The sequence below is a fragment of the Crocodylus siamensis genome, chromosome 11 (genome assembly GCF_052110815.1).
Source record: "Crocodylus siamensis isolate JL-2025a chromosome 11, ASM5211081v1, whole genome shotgun sequence".
In the NCBI taxonomy this organism is placed as follows: domain Eukaryota; kingdom Metazoa; phylum Chordata; order Crocodylia; family Crocodylidae; genus Crocodylus; species Crocodylus siamensis.
Window position 1 is genome coordinate 50,291,844 of NC_143405.1, and position 17,778 is coordinate 50,309,621.

General features: G+C 42.9%; 1 long non-coding RNA gene across 1 annotated transcript; it reads right to left on the reverse strand.

Annotated features, from left to right (window-relative positions):
• Window positions 1-14,359: 14,359 nt before the first annotated feature.
• LOC149855857 (uncharacterized) lies at window positions 14,360-15,392 on the reverse strand. Its single transcript, XR_016438511.1, has 3 exons — window positions 15,005-15,392; window positions 14,785-14,895; window positions 14,360-14,697 (listed from the first exon to the last, which is right to left on the reverse strand). It is a non-coding gene; the product is annotated as an uncharacterized LOC149855857 (long non-coding RNA).
• Window positions 15,393-17,778: the final 2,386 nt, after the last annotated feature.

Consider the following 17,778-nt stretch of genomic DNA (forward strand, 5'->3'; position numbering starts at 1 on the left):
AAAAAATTTCCTGGATCTCGATTGAGTGGTGAGAGAGTGCCAGTGATTAATTTTGCCTTTATTTCCTTCAATTCAACATTCCCCACCTTGTCTGGGTCAAAATCTGAAGGTTTTCTTTGGTAGTGAGAAGTACAGAGAAGGATGTTCTGTCTCAGGATGCAAAAACAAAGAAGTGCTTGGTGAAACTGATGTTCAGTATTGGTAAAAGAAAATCAATTGTCTTCTTTTAATTACTTTTTTAAAAACAAAAGGTCCTAATTACACTATAGAGAAAATGTTGTATAACCTTGGAAGGAAGCAGAGCAGCTATTACTAGGTGAAGATTATACTGTGGTCTTTTTTTTTTTAATCTACATGCATTAAAATATTGTATTATACAAAACGGGGAAGCTAGAAATTGATTTAAAATCATTTAAATGTTTCTCACAACTGGAAAAAATAAGACCGTAATGATGTATCAAGCAAACACTGAACTTAGGCAGGGCTTGAGTGCAACTGTAGCTATCAGGCAAGTAATCACTCCCACCCACAATAATTGCTCACTAGAGATTTAGTTGCAGGCAAAGCGTAGCACCTGCAATTTTAAAAATGTGAGACTCGAATGACAGGCTGACAGCACCAGACACACACAGGTAATTTCTCTTTTCCATGGCTGTCTTATGTTGGGTATTATAATGGGAAAGAGTATGATTAGGAAAACTGCTGCAATTCTATGCAAGCCTGGCCCATCTGAAGCAACTCCTATTGCCTCTCTAGATTTTCTAAGTCTCAAACTCGTTCTACTTATTCAGCCTCCTCTTTCCCCATGTTGCTCCCTGTGGGTATCAGCCAAGTGAGGTCCAATCTGAGGTCTTATTTTTTCTTTACAGATAAGCATGTGGTTCAAAGGGCTGAGCAGAACAAAGCCTTGTGCACTCGATTCTGTTCTTACCCCTTTGGATGTGACCTCACCCACTGCTTATATCCTTTCCTGTCACCCTGCCCTTCCTGCCACTGTTCATTGGTCCTCTTTCCATCATTGCCTCATTTCCTTGTACACCCTGCTTACTCCTAGTCCATTTCAATGTCTTACATTCTTATGGCTGGAAGTTACTCTTGGACTTCTAGCTTCCCATTCTCCAAAACGGGTTGCTACATATGGGCCACCATGGGCTGACTGGGGTCAGTGGTAACCATTGGCTGGAGCTGGCTTGTGCAGCCTTTTGGTCCAGCCCACGGGCCTGGGGCATTTGGAACGAGGAGGCTTCAGCAGTAATCATAGGCACTGACTTTGGTTTTTGCCAGTGGGTGCTTTGGCCCGACCTCCAGCCCTACTCACATTCACTACTTCACCGTGAATTGCAGTGCACTGGTTTGATTCTGCCTTTCTGCGTGGCCGCGTAATGTGCTTCTCCCACCTACTGGTACCAGCTTGTAAAAGCTCGGTTTCAGGACAGTTTTTAACCTAACAGATCTAACGTGTATCATGTAAAACTAAAATGACCGTGGCTCATGGGTGCTGAGCACCTGCTAATTTTTTTCAGTGGGTGCTTGAGCCCTGGAGTACCCATGGAGTTGGCACTTACAGTAGTAGTTGCTTCCCCTGTGGCAGCACAGGGAACAGGAACAGCAGTGGGTACAAGGAAAAGCAGAAATGGCTGGCATTTTCCCTGTGCAGGGGAAGGTGGCAATAGTGGGTGCTTTCCCCATACCAGCAGTGGATGCTTTCCCCATACCGGCAGCAGTGGCTGGTGGGTCCTAGCAGTCACCCTCCAGTCTGCCTCCAACCTGAAGTGGGTCAGTCTGGCCTGTGTTCTTCAAAGGTTGCTGACTCCTGCTCTGAAATAAGTTTCATTTTCCACTTTTTCCATTACACTAAGCTGGTCCTGCTGGGATGCTCACTCAGAATACCAGTATAGTTCCTCCTGCTTCCTGTCTCCTGGCTACAGCTTCCCATTGAGGAATGCATGTTCTTTTTTGAGTTATCCAAGTTCCTTGGGAAGACTTAAGCTTACTTTCAGACTCTTGTGCCACTTCTGTGAGGTTACCATACAGTGGGCACGTCTACACAAGACTCTAACTGTGCATTAATTGAATTAATTGAACTGCACAGTAGCACGTCACAGCACCAAGAGTGCTAATAAGCTACTGCACAGTATTATTAGGCTACTGTGCAGTAGTGTTACTAAAAAGTGTTCACCAGCACTGCTGCTCAGTGACTGTTTGTATAATCAAGTGCTAAGTAAATGCACAGTAACCGCTGCACAGTTAGTGCCTTGTGTAGACATGCCCGGTGTCATCTACCCAGACAGGGTAGATGTCTGCTGGTTTAACAATAGACTGTAAAAGTCAAGGCTATATAGACATCTTTATATATAAAAAAAATTAAAGATGGCCCCAAAATCAAATATAGTTTTGAGCTTCCCTAAAATCTGAGAAGATTTGGGCCCAATCCCATATTTGTGTCTGTTGGCCTTCTCAAAAATCAGGCAAACTGAAGCCCTAGATCCAAATGCCTTTGAAGCTGAGGGAGTACTGGTCCAGTTCTGAAACTCATTTGCCATCACTACTTATTCATTTTATGCAGATAGATTATGCGCAGAGCAATTGTATTAAAGAACTATTATTGAGGTTACAAAGTCAGGCATTTCAGAACTGGGAATTGCCAGAATGAAGGTTACTTGTATAAAAGCTACAGTTTGTAGGTGTACAAGGGGGCTGAATGAAGTCCCACCATTGTCTTTTAATTAAGTGATTACATGTTGTTTTTTCAACAGGACCCTTACCCTATTCATTGCACAGGATGGACTGTGTTCAATTAATATTGAGCACCTGTTTAATATTTGATTGTATCATCATTTGTCTCCTATGATCAGGTGACATATCACCTGGACAAGGGAGAAAAGATTGACATCGCATATCTTGACTTTAAAAAAGCCTTTGATCTGATCATGGAAAAATTGGCCAACTGTGGCCTCAGCTACATCACTGTCCGCTGGCTGGGGAATTGGCTCTAAGGTCAGGTCCAGAGAGTGGTAATTGATGGAGGTAAATCATTGTTGGGCACCGTGACCAGTGGGGTCAACCAAGGCTCTGTCCTTGGGCCTATATTCTTTAACATCTTTATTAACAATGTAGACATTGGTGTCAGAAGTGGACTGGCCAAGTTCACCAATGACACTAAACTTTGGGGTAAAGCGGTCACACCTGAGGATAGGCTGGTGATCCAGGCTGACCTCAACAGGCTCAAAAAATGGGCGGATGAAAACCTGGACATTCAACACTGAAAGATGCAAGGTACTCCATCTCAGGGGTAAGGGGAAACTCACAGCACGCGTATAGGCTTGACAGTGCTATGCTTGCTAGCACCACAGCTGAAAGGGACTTGGGGGTCATGTGTGACCACAAGGTAAACATGAGCCACCAGTGCAATGTCTCAGCTGGTAAAGCAAGCAAAACTCTGGCTTGCATCCATAAATGCTTCTCAAGCAAATCCCAGGATGTCATCCTCCCACTGTACTTGGCTTTGGTGAGGCCGCAGCTGGAGTACGCATCCAATTCTGGGCTCCACAGTCCAAAAAGAATGTGGAAAAGCTTGAGAGAGTCCAGAGGAAAGCCATGTGCATGATCAGAGGGCAGGAAAACAGGCCCTATGATGAGAGACTGAGAGCCATGGGACTCTTCAGCCTGGAAAAGCACAGGCTCAGGGGGGACCTGGTGGCTGCCTATAAATATATAAGGGGTGTACATCAGGAACTGGGGGAACGTTTGTTCACCAGAGCACCCCAAGGGATGACAAGGTCAAACGGTCACAAACTCCTCCAAGACCGTTTCAGGCTGGACATAAGGAAAACTTCTTTACTGTCCGAGCCCCCAAAGCCTGGAATAGACTGCCTCTAGAGGTGGTGCAAAGCACCTACTCTGGACTCTTTTCAGAAACATTTGGATGCCCATCTTACTGGAATCCTTTGACCCCAGCTGACTTCCTGCCCGTGGGGCAGGGGCTGGATTCGATCTTCCGAGGTCTCTTCCAGCCCTAATGTCTATGAAATCTATGAAATCATTGTTTAGTGTGCAGCTTTGTCGCTTTAGCTACTGCATGCTGTTCAAAAGCCTGCTCTGAAGGTAGAATTATTCATTTCCTCATGGGTTTTTCTATGGCATTCATCAGGATAGGATCCAAGTGCTTCAGAAACATTAAGTAATTAATCTTCACAACATTCCTGTCTGTAAAATGGAGGTAACAACACTCCCTTAACTGAAGTGGGGGGGCTGAAACCCAGATATGGAATCCAAAGGTTTCTGACCACCCAACCTGAGTTAACTTTAACCTGGTTTTTCAGAATACTTGACTTCAGCACTTTATATGTTTACAGCCCAGCTCACATTGATTTCAGTCGTGGCTGTGCTGCTGGCAGTAGTGGTGGTTGTAAAATACAGTGAACACATTTTCCAGTCTCTTGCTCTTTAAACGAAGAACAATAAACACTCTTACAAGCCAAATCCTCAGGTCTTATATTGGATCTCCAGAAAAATGATGATGACTTATTAAAAGACTGGTTTACTGATTTGCCTAGCTTCACACACAAACTGTCAGAGGGAAGGGGAAGAATTCAATTTCCTTAACTATGGGATTATCTTTTAGCTTGCTGCAGACCCCTGCCTTATTCATTCACACTCCAACTTCTGTAACAAAAGAGACAGGGTAACTACCCCCATTACTATACATGCGTAATTAATATCCAGAGCAAATCCCCCTGGTAGACAGGGAGGAGTCAGGGGTGCTATGGAAAAACACTATATGAGCACATAATTAAAGTTCACAAACGCAAAAAGGAGGCTGTATTAAGACTCTGCATATAACCAACTCTGACATTTCCTAACCTTTGAATGCTAGACTTGCTAGGCTTTTTAAAGAGCCAAACTGGATAAACACTCCAGAATGCTATTATGTGGGACCACGTGACACCCATGTATTCATTAGTAGGCCTGGAGCATCTCTACATCCATCACACAGGCCTTTGACACTTGTGTCAATGGAGGGACTGATGGCTCACGTAGGTTGTCACTGTATATATATGCACTAGCAATAGAGGGTAGTGCATTTACCAGCATATTTCACAGGTATTTGTTCATACCAGGGGAACAGAAAGACAGCAAAGTCTTGGATGTCCTTTCAGGATCTGTAGATGGGTGTTCTCCAAGCAGACCACATGTATTTCATATGACTATGGCCCCTTCTTCTTCCCTATCTCCTCCAATGTATCCCTCTCTCTTTCCCAACCCTGTCCACTTCCCTTCCCTGCCCATTAAGGACTAGGATGTGTCAAGCTATCTTTTTTAATACCATTAAGTAGTGTCACCAAATGCAATTATCACATCTTCCACTAAAATCATCCCTGTCCCAGAAAAGAGCATCATTTTACCACCACATCCTGCAGGCTTAATGCTTTTGTTACTACATGGGGCTTTGATTGCCAATTTCTAAGTGCTCAGAAAGAAATGTACCTAATTCCCATTTATAGTTGTTATTCATGACTAGTCTGAACCTTGAATGCACCTATGAAGGCAACACTGCTGCTGGCAATAGCGGTATCTGTAAAATCACCTCTTCCAGTCCCTTTTTAAAGTTGCTCTTTAAATGCAGAATGGTCAGGATGTTGAATGGTTAGTTGGAAAAGTTGGGTAGCCATTGAATATTGGCTCAACAGCCAATTTATAAGCCTTCTTTTAGAGAACACTTTGGAAAGATGCACAGGAGAGATATAAACACTTTCTGCATTCCTTGGTAGGCTACAGGCAAGTTACGTTGCCATGTCGCTAAGTCTTTAGATCCCAGCCACTTCTCCAGTTTGGGATGATAAATGACTAGTATGCCTTGATAGGCTTCCACCCATTTCCTTTAAGCTTAAGACAGAACTGTTCATACTATTTCAACCTTCTTTGCTGATTACAGCAAAGGTGTAATGAAGGCAAGTTGATCAGACAGATTGCACAAAGAAGGGTAGGATAGAACCGAGAAATCAAAATAAGAATGAAATAAGTGTGAGGGGAAGGGATGGCAGGAGTCAAAGAACTTACATCTTAGAAAGAAACTACCTGGTTTGGCCTTTCTGACTCCTGGATTGGGTTTCCTAATTTTCCTATGGCATATCTGTGGTGGGGAAGTGCATGAGAAAAGTCCTAACAAGTCTCCTGTTTCAAAAAAATATCCCCAAAACAAATTTTGGGTATGAGGTTTTTCAGAGAAAAATCTCTTCAAGACATGGACAAAAAATCATCAATCAGTGCCTAACCGGATACCCAGACTGGCTTCTACAGAGATATGCATCTCTTCTGAGTGATTAGATTTTTCAGTCATCATACTAATTCACAGCAATCCTTGAGGATATTGTTACCATGCATTTTTTATCTATGCAAGGATGACTGTACCAAGTCTTTGTTTGCTCCTTGTTTCCATCAGTAGATTAATAAAAATCCATTTCTGGGTCAAAATGATCTTCTGACCTATCTTAAATTACCATAGCAATTCTTCCTCTCTGTCCTTAAACAAATACTGTAGGTATTAACTCTATATAACTCTGAATTAAAACCCTACCTTCCAACATCCCTTTTCTACCAGTCTTTGGGAAGGTTAATTCCCTAAACTAGATCTCTCTCTGCACTCTGCATATACTAACTCCTCCATATATTCTGAATAGACTCAAATCCTAAGTCTAAGTATTCCTGAACTATAGGGAAATTTGGATCTAGATATGAAGTTCCAGCCCTGGTCCAGCACCACATTTAGGAAAAGTGCTTTATTTTATGTCCTAACTGATATAAGAGCTGTCAAATGAGGTAAGTGCATCTACTGCATTTGCTAGTGGATGACTTCTTTAGGCTCAGCTGGTAGCAACAGATAACAGAGGTCCTGGTTTAAGTTGCATTGCCAGAGACAGTTTAGCCACCAGATGGTTTTCTCCTCTAATTGATCATCTGTTCCCCTGACTATCATTTTGCATCATGTGACAGATGAAAATTAGTCTAAGCAAACAGTATCATAAAAGATTTACCTACAAGGATGGAAGTTTTGGTTTTTTCGCACTTAAAATTCATGTAATCTTAATACTACATTTACTTTCTCCACAATCTCTGTCCCCTACTGTGTGTGTTTCCTGGTTCTCGCTTAATGACATGTAGGGTATTTCCATGACCTAATTACAGTATCTCAGATCAGACCTCATTTTCTCACTACTTGGCATTCTAATGATGTTGTCAGCTTCTTACTTCAGGGGGGGATTCTGTTTGCCTAGCATAGGGTGGTACAAGGTTATGAGCACTCAAACATGTATTCAAGATTGCTTAGCCACCCGCCAGAAGGTTCTTTGCAGTTGGGGTGATTAGACCTTTATCCATGCTCCCATGCACCCTGGGGGGGTTTGTCATATACATCATTAATGTAATGAAAAACTTACCCCTGATGCAGCACTTTCCATCCACTGAGCTTTACCAAACTTTCCATCCACTGAGCTTGGCCAGATAAAAGTTATGATCTGTATATTGTGAGCAGGGTAACTGTGGTTCAGAAGGCTGAAAGGAGTCTAGGTCAAATGGCATGTCCAGGAGTACAATCTCAACTGTCTGACACCCAGCACAGTGCCCTTTCCATTAGGCTGCAGTGGCTGAAGGCCAATTTGTCAACAAACAAAGTCCAAACCTTGTATATTTTATCCTGCTCTAGGTCATAACAGCCTCTAAATTGCTTTGAAGTATTTACGGCCTGATTCTATTCCCAATGAAGGTAATATTAAAGTCATGTAGGGGCACTCATATATTACAGAGGTGAAAGCCATGTATACATGCACATATACTCCAGACTGGTCCCTAATGGATGTTCCCAATCCCATTGCTGCACTAAGTGAACTGTCTGTATCTTTCCCTTGAATGGGACACCGTGACATGTATAGTTTTATTAGACATCGCTCTTATAAATATGAGCCTGTTTCACTATACCAGATCGCCATCACCTTATTTTCTCTTCCTCCCTCAACAACCCTCTTAAGTGCCAAGTGTCCTACCAACTCTGGTTCTGCTTGATTAGTGTAAGATAGACCAATGTGGTCTGCAGTAACCTGCTGATGTTGCAAGGCCCATGTCTCCAATAGTCTGGTGTAAAAAAAAAATATCGAGCAGTTAAAACTTTTTGCCCATGAGCTAGGAGATGGACTAGGTAATTTAACAAGCCTCTCTCACCTTTTATTTATATGGTCTGGTAACAGCAAAATCCTTCTTGGTGTTAAAGATTAACAGAAATTGATTTGCAAGCTCTTAGCCTCAAAATCACAGAAAGAAAGCACCCATCACCCATCTCCTCTGCCTGATGGATTTGCTTCCTACACAGTAGCTATCACATGATACTCTTTAGCAACTTTTTTGTCCCTGCTTACCGGCTCAGATGCACCAGTCTTAAAAGCAAATTAAAAAAAAATCTTTTCTTTGTTTAATGAACCTTAAAATCACTTTGAAGCAGTCCTAGAGTCCTGCTGATTTGACATTTTGAATCTCTCCTTTGGCTACAAACCCCCCCAAAATTGTGATTCCCTCCTAACCTATTGTTTATCACACCCGTGCTTTCTGATGTTATCCCAGATCTATCACTAACACAAGTTAGAACTGGTCACTATCATTGGCTCCATTTCATCTGGCTTTACATAGTTCTGTTTTCAGTTGACTTTAAACTGTCCAGCCAGTATCACATGTCAGTAATCAATGTTTAAGGGAGGCAGGTGAAGATTTAAATATTCCCTGCAGAGGTCTGTGAATTCAAACCAAAGGTATAGAGTAACACTCAAGAAATAAGAAGGGAAATTAACCAGATTTTCCAATACAGGCACACCTGGCTAATATGCACTAATCAAATTATGTATGCACTAGAGTCAGCACATGTCCCTGCTCCCCCTACACACAGGCACCTATGATGTCCACATCTCAGCTGGGAGTGCACAGAAACATGCAGGGTGCCCTTATGGCTAAGTATAGACAGTCAAAATGCCAGAGGCTGAATTGATTCAGTCTTTCCAGGTTAGTCTAAGCTGCATACATTGAACTGATCAGCAAATGAAGAGACATTCGCTTCAATGCCGCTGCTATTTGTCCCTGGGGAATGCCCATGCCATGTGCACTCTGGCATGTGGCACATTGCCCTGGGTGCATTAGGGGAGGCTGGGGCCAGCAACTATGCCGGTCCCAGCAGCCTTACCTGAGGCCCTGGGGGCCTCCAGGTGCTGCAGCTGCTATGATCCTGCGGCAGGGGGCCTGGCTGGCAGCTGGAGTGTGCTTCTGGTCAACCAGGCTTTGGTTTTGGACAGCGCTCACTGCTGCAACATGTGCCACCCTGCTTTTTTTAGGTGTGGGTTTTTTTGATCCCAGGATCTCCCAGGATACAACCCACCCGCCCACCCCCGCGACACACACGCCCCACGCTGGAAAGTAGCAGGTGGAGAACAGCTGCATATGCAGCCTGTGGCACTGCAGACCCATGTGCAGTGCCGTATACTGCATGTCCCCACTCATCTGAATGTGTCTCTGTTGTGTTACAGTTTTGAACTGTTTTCCAATCACTTATACCAGTATATGTGACATTTCTGTCCCTAGCCTATGTGTTTATAGAAAGTTTGATCCAAATTCTCGGAGATAAACAACAGTGAATCTAGTTTAACCTTCTAAGCTGAAAGGAATTTAATGAGGCCACCCTAAACAAATAGTGCTTCTGAATTTGAAACCCCAGTTTAGCTAGTCTAGACCATCGTGCAAGCTTGTTTGTGTCCCTTAAAGCCTTCACTAAGTTTACATTTGCTTGAATCTGTAGTTTTTAAATGCTCGGCACAAAGTGACATTGAGAGATTTCATTTCACATGCTCTGTTTCTCCTGTTAATTCTAATTCCCAAGGGCTCTTCGCAGAACTTTAGATATCATTAGCTAATATGTTCATCTGCATAATTTCATCTTTAAGATTTTCTTCCTATTAAACACGTGATCAGTATGCATTCCTTGGGAGGTCATTATCACAGTTCTGATCTTAATGAAGGTGACTGGGTAGTCATGTGTGCTTCCAGAAGACCTCAGTTGTAACTGCCCGGTACATAAGAACTACCCACAGCACACTTTGTGCTAGCAGGAAGATTGAGTGACTACAAAAAACAATGGGTGAGAGCCTTGGGTCTGATATACGGAGAGCACAGGTCATGGTGATGTGCATAGCTGTGGCTTAGAGATTATTTAAAACATTTGTGAATCTTTTTTTGTGAATGGTTTTTTTTGGTGCATTTTTGTGAATGTCCAGATATACTGACTCATTAGCACTGCTGTCAAAAAATAAGACCTAATGCCAACTTTGCTAGCTTCCACCCTCAAGTTATACTTTTGCTGGAGTGCCTACCAACTAATGATGCTAGCTGAAGTAGAAATGGGCACAGATGGCCTTATGCAGAATCATTAGGTGGTGTAGTAGCTAATCTGTGTCACTACATGATCTCAGCAGTATTAGAGCTGCTGAGGACTATTTGGAGTGTTTTGTGTTTTTTCCCTTCAGAAAATGCTATTGTTGGGAAGATTTATTAGGGCCAAGATCAGGTGTATAGTGAACAACAATGAGCTGTATGCTGTGGTGATTAGGGGCCCAGTTAGGATAGGGGAAACCCACATCTTTTTCTGATTAGGACCAGAGACTTAAAACTGGGTTACCACCCCTCCCAATCAATGTCCTAAACCCCAGGTTACAGCAGCCATGGCTCTGGTACAATGGACATTTAATTACTTTTTAAACATAAGTCAGCTCTAGCACAGGAGATGGCGACAAAGGCTAATTCTAAAGTTCACTAGGTAGGGACCAACATCTCTGTTGTAGGAGACCCAGGTTCAAGACCTGGGCCCAAATCACAGAGTCTTACTTTCCAGCTAATGCTGGTCATTCCTGCCCTCCTCCTCCTTGTCAGAATTGCCACTTACATCTTGTTTTTAAATTAAATTATAAGCATTTGGGGGACATAGAATATGTTGCATTATGTCTGTATATTGCCTTGTACAATGAGATGCTGATCCTGCCTGACTGGTGCCTTCAGAAGATGCTATTGTAACACATTGGCAAAGTGTCGTTACCTTCTCCTCCTCAATCTGCTAATAGATAACACAACCTATTATAGATAATAGCCAAAGGGGATAACTACCACAGTAGCTGAAGTTTCTTCTATACATCTGAGAGCTCCAGGTGAAAATCCTGTTGATGACCCACCCCAATGTCATTGCCATACAAATAACAATAACAACACTAACTAAAATCCAGGATGAGGCTTTACTATCATTTGAATACAGCTCTAAGCTGCATTTCCAGCACCTCTCACTTCAACAGATGGAACAAAACACTGGATCTGGGTCTCCACCTATGCTTTGTGACTGGTGCACTTGGTGTAGTGGAAAATAAGCTAGCATTGCTACCAGCTGCTATGGGCTTCAGCAAGATTGTTTTTCTTTATGACTTACTAAGGAAGACAGCATTGTCCCCAGGGCTATGGTGAAACATAATGAAATATGTTCTGCATGACCTATGGATGTCTTATTTACCATGACATGAATTTGCTGAGCACAAATCATAGAGTTGGGTTTTATCAGATTTCCCACATATACAAGAGATTATCACTGACACCCCCATCCCATTGTTCCCTCTTTGTAGACCACATGGTACTGCGTTCAGTGGAAAGGATAAATAAATCCAGTATTTCTACAGCATCTCGATGAGAGGTGACAAAACTAGGATTAGTACAACCCTGCGTGAGCTTCGTGGGTATGAAAGGAATGGAGACGTGTAGTTTGTTCCTTTAGAGGAGCTGGGATGAGGTGGGGAGAAAGGGCAGTTGGAGCGTAGCAGTTACCATTGTTACTTGGTGTTCAGGGTGAAGCCCCAGCTCCTGGAGCCAGGTTATTTTGTGAGACCTCAGCTTTCATTAAAACCCCCCAACTTCTAGCTCTTTGACTGCCAGAAACCCAATCATTCACATTACATTAGGGATCCAATACCAATAATAAAAGCAAAGTCATGCTTTTTAGCCAGTGGCATGGGATTTTGAGGCCTGACTCCAGAGTTTCAACTGCTTGGAGTTGGTTAGACTGGGGCAAAGGCTGCTAAGTTGGACTTACTTTTGGAGGACATAAGAAGCAGCACAAGTAAAGAAGCCAGCAGTCACTAAAGGCTATATGAGGCCTTCGCAAGAGCGTTTCAGCAGCTGAACAGAGAACTTTTGTGTGGCAAAGAAGGAGCTATTAAGGAAGGTGTGTGTGTGTGTGACAGAGAGAAAACGTGGAGGAGGCTGAAAAGAGAACATGCATCAATGGAGGGGAAAACAGAGACTAGAGGGAGGGGAGAGAGTCAGAGAATGATGAAGATGGGAACATTTGAAGATACTGCCTGCCACATCTGCACTCTCTCTAGAGCAGCTGTTGCAGCCATGCTGTTTCAGCAAAGGTCAGGCACCACTTGTTATAAATTATATTTTCTAAGGATCAGTATTTTGTTCACTCAAGATCACTGAATTGGCACTTTTCACAAAATACATGAGATGTTTCCTGGAGTGGGAATTCCTATATACAGAAAAGCATAAATTGCCTACAACATTTACAGTGGCAGCAACAAAAATGTCCCCCTTGTAATGTTCTAATGTGAAACCTATATTAATGCAAGTCTCTAGGGACCGGGAATGATGCTGTTTAAATGTGAAGTTATATGGGAAAACTATTTCAATGCTGGCCTAGGAAGTCCAGAATTAAAATGTGAGATTGCAGAGAAAATTAATCCATAGCTATCTTTGGGGAACAACAACATTATAATTTAAGATATAATGGGAAAATGATTTCAGTGCAATTCTGTTGGGACACGTAGCAATGTCACTTCACGTAGAAAAAACTATTTCAATGCATGTCCATGGAGACCTGTAACAATACAGCTTGGGTGTGCAGTTCCACAGGAAAAGGATTTCAATACCAATATGATGAGGCTAAATAAGGTCATTAGATTATAATGAGAAAATTATTTGAAGCAAAGAAGGCTTAAACAATAGACACAGAACAGCTGCACTGAGTTTCACCCACTTCAGTTGTGGACAGTCAGTGAGGAAGCTGATCCTAATGTACCTTCCTCAATTTGAGGACAGCTGGGAGCTGAAACACTGTCCCCAGCCTAACTTAGAGCAGCCTGAAGACTGCAATAATTAACTGGATGCAGTGATCTTGGAGAGACCTTTATGTTGGCTGAAGAACAGTCAAAGTGCTGTGCATTCTGGCCTGCCCCCAGGGCCGGCCACAGGCATGGGTGAACCGGGTGGCCGCCAAGGACCTGGACAGGAAGGGGGTCTGAAAATGGTAAAAATAATGATTATCATTATTATTATCTCTGGTGAAGGGGGGCCCAATACTAAAAATTTGCTTGGGGCCACCAGGAGTCTAGGTATGGTGCTGCCCGCCCTGGTGTGCTTTCTTCACAACCCTTCACCTATATGAAGAAGGTGGGGAATGCTTGGCTCTGTCTAAGAAATTCTCAGCTATTGCCTTGCAGCAGTTGTTATATGGCTGCTTTGCTTTGTGGTATTTTAGAAGAATAGCCAGTTCTGGGGCTGAGATGGAGCACACAATGAGGGGAATACTTCCTTTTGTGAAGTCTCCTAAAGAGGTGGCCCTGGTCCAAACACTGCCCCATATGCCGAACTTTGCAGAGATTAAACTAAACTGCACAAGTTCAAATCTATTGCTTTGCCTATATCCAAATACATCCAACCTCTAGGAAAGCTGAGGTTCTGATTTGATAATGCTGATTAGCAATTCACATTTAAATGGACCCAAACAAAAAGCCAGTTTTGAATAACCTGTTGAGTACCTGGATTTGGAAATCTGGATTTCACAATCCAGACCAATCTGTCTCTGTACAGACTGCATTAAAGTAAGGATCTAATTTACCAAGAGAATAGCAATTTCCCTAAGCTTGTCTTCGCTTGAAATTCCACAGGCACAAATTCTATGAAGACACCATTACCCGGTGCCACGAAGATGCAATATTTTCACAGGGGAACTAAAATGTATTTCCATGTGTTTCCTGTTAGGTTTTACACAAGTGGTAGTTACTCATCAACACAATTAGCACTCTTGAAATTTCATATCTAGATAGATGGACATAGTAAGTGTATGGGTAAATGGATGAAATTGGTTTTGTCACTTTTAAGCACTACATGTATTGGTTTTAATAATTTATAACCAACATCTTCTGTAACATGACCTATAAGAAGCTGTTAAAGTCTTTGGCTGCATCCAGTACCTGTTTGGTTAGTAGGAAGACAGCAATTAACAATGCAACTGTAATTTAAAGTGTTATTTATTCGTTTACAACCACAGTTCAATTGAAGTACTACACACCCCAAAATAAAAGCGCAATGTGATCCTGCTTTTACTCAGCACGCGACACTTGGCCTCAGCAAGTCCAAAGCTTATAAGACTTCATTCATCCAGACTTTCACCTTTCGTTTGAGAGAGAGACCTGAACCGCAAATATATTCCTTAACTGTCCCCCATTTCACAGGGTGTTATTTGCTCTCATTACAAAATTGTTTCAATCAATCTGATGTATTCTCGCATTTATTGTTGCAGAGTGTCTATTTCAGAACCATTGTGCTGAGCTTCTGGAAGCAGTTACTTGCCTAGAAAGAAAGAATCAGGCAACATTTTAAGCGCCCTATTCTTTTTTTGCCCTTCGTTTTCCATCTTTGCTATATATTATGACTTACATTTAGGCCAGGCATACAGTGAGGTATGCTGCAGAGTTCAGGCAGATCCAAGTTTGGAGGCTGTTTGGATCCAAGCTCTTGTTTATGTCCAGTTCCACTTTCCAGTTGCTGCTGAAGTTGAATTTGGGGAAGGCATAGTAAGCTTGTTTGTATTTTGCCTTTAAAAATGGCAGAAGTGTAAATCATATTGAGAAGTATGTAGCCCTGTCAAGTGACTCACCTCTTTCTAGGAATGAAAGCAGACGTTTCAATCCCTTGGCTTTAGATGCCTTCCAGTTGATTTAAGATGTAAAGTATTCTCTTTCGGGCTTCTCAGTATCTGTTTGCAAATAGATTTGGAGTGCGAGCTGCTGAAACACAAAGAGCAGGCTCCAGATTCTGCTCTCACTTGCTTCTGAGATTTGTGAGATGTCCCGATTACTCAGTCCAAATGATGCATTAAATTTGGCCATGGCTGAGTTTTAAACGCTGTTCAAATGACTCATCTGTGTGTTCTTAAGCTTAATCATTTGGAGGGAATGCACAGCTTGAGCTACTTTGTCCCAAAACAACCCCCCTGCTTCAGGGCCCCTCTTGAAAGAGGCAGCAAGTCGCTAGGGGAGCTTGGTTCTGCAGTGTTATCAGTCATGCTGACAAGGAACCTGGGAACAGCACTAGAGGGCATCATAAGAGCTCAGCCCCGCATTTGAATTGGCCTTATCCTTGGTGGGATCCCCTGGGATACTGGAGAATTGGCAGGTTCTGAGGGATGGCATCTCTAACTCTTACTTGAGGACAAATGGGCAACAGATAATTTCAGAGGAAACTATATGTGAGGGACCACAAAGAATCTTCCCCCCCATCTGGTCCAAGACACCAGGCCTTGTTTTCACTTATGCCAAGGCCCAGCCTATGCACAGATTCAATTAAATGATTTCAAAATCAATTGGTATTGATGCAGCCCCCTGTTGTGGATGTGCTTAAATTGGTTTTAGAGTACCCTGCATTGATTTAACTTAATCCAATACCGAAGTAGTTGCATCTATAGAAGATTAAGCAAAGTCCTTTTGAATGACTAATGCTTCATGACATAAGGCTGCCTTACTTGGTATCACTGTTGGGAATATCATCCATATGTACCAGCTGTCAGACCTTCACCATGAATCTATTGATTGCAATCAATGAACTGATTCCTGATTTACACTGGAGGGAGCAAGAGGAGGATTTGGGCCCTTTTTAATTTCCTGTTTAATTTCCCAACCTTTGCAATTCATTACTATCAATCTTTTAATTCAATTGTGTGCAAGTCCTTCTTTTATTATCTACTTAGGCTATCATTTTGCAATAGGACATATTGGAAAACAATCTAGGCAACCTTCCATTGTTACAGAGAAAAATAAATGAAGTGTGAGATCAATTTATACAAGTTAGTAAAGAAAGATCAGAAGGTTGTAATTAAGCCGTAGCTAAGTAATTTAGGTTAAATGTTTGGTAAACCTTTCTTTTAGAACAATTGGCTATGGGACAGGCTGCCAAAAAAAGTTGGAGAATGAGGAAGATAGACTTAGAAGGGGCTTCCTGGACTATTAAATCCAGTCCTCTGCATTTACAGGCAACCATTTACTCAATGTATTCTCAAAGCTGCCACATCAAACCCTCATGTTCAACTAGAAGGCACATAGCCCAAATCATCCTATAACATGACATAGGTAAAAGCATGGGAGACAAGGGCATTGCCAATGACCTGCCACTACAATGACAAGGGAATAGTTATTATATATCCCAAGAAAAGGACTGAGGAAGGCAAAATCCTCTCAGTCTGTGCAAATCTGACCTAAGGGGAAAATGTCGCCCTCCTCTGCATGATTGGCAATGAAGTGTAGATTTGACACCTATCTCTCAAGAAGGTCTGTGGAAGAGGGATCAGTCCTGCTGCTTGGGACGTAGATGGCCCCTCTAATTGTTCTTTCAACCTCAGTGATTCTGTATCCATTCCTCTTTAAAAATATCTATGAGATTTTTTAAAGGGAGCTGTTACCTGAAGGAAATTGTCTTGATTCTCACTGTTAAAAATGTCCCTCTTTCCTCTCTTGCCCCAAATATACAAACCAAGTGGGCTTTTGAGCTTGCTGTCAGCAAAGCGGTGTCTTGGCAGGCACCACCAGCCCTGTTCTGTCCTGCTTATCCCTTGGTGTCTGACGTTCGTTCTCCTCTTTGTTGCATTTTTTTTCTTTCCTTGGTTGCTTTGAGATCACCATCTTCTCATTCCTTTGTTCTGCAGAACCTACTTGGCTGGGGAAGCTTGTGTAGTGGCTGCTTCACAGGACCAAATTCCCACTGAGGACAGTGAGGACGGAGAAGCTGGGATCCACCTAGAGTTATCCGAGCCTGCAGCTCTATATAACTTGAGAGGCTCCTTTAGCTCGATGCAGTGGAAGCCAGTCTTGGGAGGCGGCTTTCCAGTACAGCTTAACTCACAGGAGTGTATTTATAGAAGGACGGTGAGGCTGTACAGTTTTTCCCATACCCTATTTATGTCCCATGTGCCCCTGAACTAATCATAATCAGCACACCCCCAGCAAGCTCGAGTCTGTCTTTCTGGGCCAAAAAAGGAAAGGGAGAATGAAGAGAGAGATCTCTGTAGCAGGGCACTGAGGTGCCTGCTACTTGTGGAGCAGTAAGTGAGGCGCCCAGCTGCGGGTTGCCAGGGTAACCGGTGGGCGTCAGCTGACCGGAAGGGGCAGGGCCTGGCTCCCATATAACTGCCAGGCTGAAGCCAGGCAGGTAGTTGCCTGCCAGCAGCCATGGGGGTAGGAGCTCTGCCGGAGTGAGAAAAAGGAAGAGGCTAGAAAGCACAGGCAGTCATTCAGGTGAGAGATGCTTGACAGATGGCTTAGGTTTACGTTGTAGCCAAAGGGCTTGAATTTGCGTTGACGGTTTACGACCGGAAGACCGGGTAAGGCTATAAGGGGGTGGAGGAGGCCTCATAGGGGAGCCACAGCCACGTGGAGACCC